This window comes from Bidens hawaiensis, unplaced genomic scaffold, assembly GCF_021521415.1.
Source record: "Bidens hawaiensis isolate Kalapana, Puna unplaced genomic scaffold, B.hawaiensis_p1.1 tig00000780_1, whole genome shotgun sequence".
Lineage (NCBI taxonomy): Eukaryota > Viridiplantae > Streptophyta > Magnoliopsida > Asterales > Asteraceae > Bidens > Bidens hawaiensis.
In genome coordinates, this window is record NW_027491045.1 from 4,305,164 (window position 1) to 4,310,337 (window position 5,174).

At 33.1% G+C, this 5,174-nt stretch overlaps 1 pseudogene across 1 annotated transcript; it reads right to left on the bottom strand.

Moving 5' to 3' along the window:
* Positions 1-2,363: 2,363 nt before the first annotated feature.
* On the bottom strand, positions 2,364-4,777 carry LOC143536152 (glucose and ribitol dehydrogenase-like; annotated as a pseudogene). Its single transcript, XR_013135840.1, has 4 exons — positions 4,538-4,777; positions 4,218-4,355; positions 3,521-3,904; positions 2,364-2,733 (listed from the first exon to the last, which is right to left on the bottom strand). The product of XR_013135840.1 is annotated as a glucose and ribitol dehydrogenase-like (transcript).
* Between the last annotated feature and the right edge of the window lie 397 nt (positions 4,778-5,174).

The window sequence follows — 5,174 nt, forward strand, 5'->3', positions numbered from 1 at the left end:
TGGTTGTAAACTTATACAACTTTCTTACAAAAACTATTCATAATGTTTATTAGATAACATTGTAGCAAAGTTTGAGTTTATTTTTTTGTTGGAAATCTGTTGGAACTACTTGTTGTAGGAAATTTGTAGAAAGTTTTTGTGAGAAAATGACTTGTTTTCTAGTAGTGTCAGTTGTAAACCAATAGAAAAGATTACGGCGTTTATATCGGACCATTTTCCCAATATAGAATCAGGCTTTCGATATTCTTCCCCTTCGGGTTTGAAAAAAAAGTTCCTGAACTTTGTCCCAAAATATGCTCAGAATTCCATGACGGTCGATTTCAAATGTTTAAGAGAGGTGATTGCAACATTTTGTAGGGGTACCCAGAATATTCGCGTATTTATAATTAAAAAAATTAAGGTGGGTTACTTCGCCTTCAATACTAGTGAGTTTTGATCGGTACATTTATACACTAGTATTTACAAGTTAATTATTTCTAAAATACATTTGATATTATCACAATATAAAATATGAGTTATTTTAGTTTTGTAGGCTTATAGAGAGAGATAAACAGTGTATTAACATGATAAAATTATATTGATCATACTACTTTTGAGGGCATGGTTTCCTCACATATGGTGAATAATCTTTTTGAGATTGGTCTTTGATACTCGGGGAATGAAGATGAGCAGGTGGGCAATGACCCGTCAGTTTTCCAAATTAGCCCATCAAAAAAATTATTAATCATATTACATATGAGATAAAAATCTTATTTATATTTGGTCGACTCCTTATATGCTAAATAAAGGTCTATGAAATCAATGTTATAACTAAGTTGAGCTTCGTAGATGTAGAAGTCTCATAATGTCATAAAGCCGTAAAGGTAATTGAATGTTTTCTTCAAGCTAAAGTAATTTTAATGTTCATAAATTTAGTTATTGGTATTTTAATGAAGGAGCTCAAAGTAAAAAATAAATTAAAGGGGCAAGTTGGTGATGCTGTGGATATGGGTGAGCACGGTTCGGTTCGGTTACTGGGTGAAACCTAAACTAAAACCGAAGTAGTCGGTTATTTAAGTTTCCTAACCAGTCAGTTTTCGGTTACTCGGTTATTCGGTTAAGGGGAATCGTAATAAACATTTGATTCAAGTTAAGGGGAATCGTAATAAACATTTGATTCAAGTTAGAAAGTTAGGTGTACATGTCTTTCAACACTATTATGATTTCAAGTACGTACTAAGGAACCTCTAAGGTTTTAAATGGCGAATCCCCTGGACCGTGGGGGTCGAGGTTTCAAGGGGCACCGCCCCATGATACTAGAAAAAAATCATAATGAAAGGTGGAGTAAGTATGTTTGTTATACTTTACGGAAGAGGAAACATTTCTTCAAATGCTACATGTCTTGAAATTATTACTCCGTACTTTCTTAGTAGCACCACAATGATGAATGAGACTCCTGACAAGCACATGTAACGTATGGTAATATTTGGGTAGAATGATTACACACAAAATGAGAGATTACATCAAATTCACAATCGTGACAATCTTATATTCTATTATTATGTGATGTATAAAAACATCATTACATTCGTTCGATAAAAACCCAAAAGAACTTCATGTTTGACGATCAATATAACAGGATATGTACATCCATCCGTCAATTTATTTAAAGCACACAAACTTTACTTATGCTTCACTCCATTTTCATATGAAATTCACTGGCTTAAAGGACTATCCATTTACGATTTTCCCTCCTGCAAAATACGAAACATGATTAGTGTCTTCTCACGATATCATTGACACAAGACCAATAAAAAAACATCATACATTGATCGATTTGCTCCCGTTTTTTACATGACTCTTAAAACACTTCACAATTTTAAGTCACATTTTTGTTACATGTAGAAATGTGAAAGAATATAGAAGCAGCCATATCAATATTTACCTTATGATTGAATAGCACGATACTTATAAGTTATAACTATGTAAATGCAAGGATTGAACATAGTTAGAGCTAGGGTGGGCTGATTTCGGGCTTAGAACTAGGTATTAGCTAGTCCATTATACAATTGACTCGAAAGTAACTAAAGTAACGAAGTGCTTGACTCGAAAACTAATGGCAAAGTAACGAAATAGCGACCATCCACTTTAAAAAATCAATTTTTAATGCTACTCGCTATTTCGATACTTGGCCATCAGTTTTCCAGCCCACAAAAACAAAAATGAATTTCAAAATCAAGCAAGTGCATTTAATTTTGGTGAAAAAAAGTTGGTTTTATTTTATGTCTAAAAACTTAATTTTTTTTATTTTTAAATAGTTTAGCGGGTTCTTTGATACATAACATACGTATTTATATGCATTTACATGTGTGCATCGATTCGAATTAATTACCATTAGGATGAAGAACTTGGCCGGTATAGTAGGAAGAGGTTTGCTCGGATGCAAGGAACACATACGTTGTAGCGACCTCATAAGGTTGACCCGCCCTATTCATAGGGACATTTGACCCAAATGTTGCTATATCCTTGTCATTGAGTACTGAAGCTTGTAGCGGTGTCCATATAGGACCAGGGGCCACTCCATTTACGCGTATCTTCTTGTCGACTAGATGCAATGCTAGTGCCCTTGTGAAAGCCACTACGGCTCCCTTTGTTGAAGTGTAGTCAAGCCAACTTGGTGGGTAACCTGTGTATGCTAAGATTGATGTGGTGTTTATAATTGCACTTCCTTCTTTCATGTGTTCCAAGGCATGCCTACACAACCAAGTCATTTATGAATATGTAATATTATTGAATTTTTGTTTATTTCTAACAAGTGATTTATAGCCCTATTTATACAAGTTTTGTGACAATTTAAATAGGGTTTATTTCTAATTGTATCTCTTGATTTGATTGCCTATTAGATTGCAATCGATTACGATTGTGTATGGTTTTTTTTTAACTTTTAACACTTACGTACCCAAGAGATGTGTATGAAACTGAAAAAACCGATTTGAAAATGAAAAGGTTGAAAAAACCAAACCAAATAAAGAACCTATGGTTTGGTTTTATGTTTTTTTAAAACAAAACTTGGTTAGGTTTTGTATATATAATAAAAACGAAAAACCAAATTTGAAGATTATTATATTTTTATTTTATTTAATTAATTTATAAGAATTTAATAGACATGTAACTCAAATATTTACACCTACCAAATGTTTAATAATTATTTAATTATTAATAAACAAATTATTTAGATCTAAATTCACTATTTTTGGTCAAAAGGTTTTTAAACCCAAAATTTTCCAGCTTAAATGGAAAAACCAAAAAGACAATACCAAACCAAACGCAACTGAAATCCCTAAAACAAACGGTTTTTAAAAATTTAGGAACCATAAAAACTTGATTTTTGTCTAAAACCGAACCAAACCAAACTATACACGTAGATAACTTCCACTCAAGTTATAGTGAAATACTTTTCCACTCACTTCCTTGGTTAACTTTCTAGTTTCTACAAATACTTATTTATCCATGAAAAATATACATAAAATGTAACACACACCTTGACATGAAGAAATGAGAGAAAATGTTGGTCCTAAACACCTTTTCAAGCCTCTCCTCAGTGATCTCTTTCTAACGTATACGAATACACATAGTATTGCACGGCTGGATTATTTACAAGCACATCAATGCACCCGTATTTGGCAACGACTTGATCTACAACATCCTTACAATTCTTGCTATACCTAAGATCGGTAGGTATTGCAATGGGATCACCCGAGCCTTCAACTCGTGACTCATTTATAATCTTTAACGTGTCGTTTGCATCTACGTCCTCGACACCCTTTACATAAGTGAAGGCTACGGTCGCACCCTCCAATGCAAAGTGGTGGCAAACCGACCTTCCAATGCCTGAATCGCCTCCTGTCACCAATGCAACCTTTCCCTATAACAAGCAAACAAACTTGTTGATTACATAATAACAAAAACAACAACAATTATAATAATAATAATAATAATAATAATAATAATTTTAACAAAACGCTAGGAGAGATGCTTTGAGATCCTGTTTGGGATTGAGTTTGAAAACAACTTATTGGTTATTTTCAAAAAGCTACAAGTCAACAAGTTGTTTTGAAACTGAATCCCAAACATGTTTTGAAACGTGCATGGAGTAATTTGCCACAAACCGAGACAATATAATGTTATCCAAAAAACCAATTTCTTTTATCAAAAAAATAAATAATAATGAAACGTACATTGAGTTTGCCAGAGGGCTTGTAATTAGGGTTGCTGAATTGTGGAAGAGGGTTCATGAGGTATTCTTTTCCTGGTTGCGACTCTTGGTACTGCGGTGGGAACCTTCTTTCGCCTTCGTCATTTGGCGTTGCCTTCACCTAAAACAATATCGACTAAGTGAACCTAATTAGGATAGTTGCATGCACATGCATAATTTGGAAAGTGTTACATGACTATTATCAATCAAAAGATATATTTATTTTATTTAACAACTAAACATATCTTATATTGAAACAAATTAACAAATCTTATATTGAAATACAAAGAATATGATATAGACCTTAAAGGTGTGAATAGCACACGAACCACGCCTTTCAATCCTCGCTATCGTTGACACGAAACTATTAGTGCTCCATGACCTTAGAGGACACTTGGCTGTGACCGGAATCCGGCCTGAGGGAGTGACTAGCAAATGCATCATACTTACAATGGATGAATGAATGTAAAAAATGTTTGTGGTATATATAGATAGAAAACATATAGATATAGACCGAAAGAGAGAGTGGCTAAAAAGTTGAAGAAGTTGTATTACAATGAAATTAGTGTTAGGTGTGAGGAGAAAGTGATAATGCCTGAATAAAGTGTGATGGGAAACGTAATGTATATGTATTAATGTATTATTCAATATTAATTACATTACTTTGTTTGTAAGAATTTCAGTTTACTATGAGTTTAACCAAACTGATATGATGTAATTTTATAATTTAATTATTTGGTTATCATTTACAAAAGATGTTATAACTTATAAGTGCGTGTTAAACTTTGGCTAGTAAGTGACAGGATGGTGAAACTTGGGGACTGCTTGTCATTTACTAGCTCGATAACGGCTCAATTAGGAATTAAGGTTTATAAGCCGGCTTAGTTTCAATCGAGTTAGCTAGTTCATTTTGTTATTGTTTTCGTTTATAGTTCGTAAT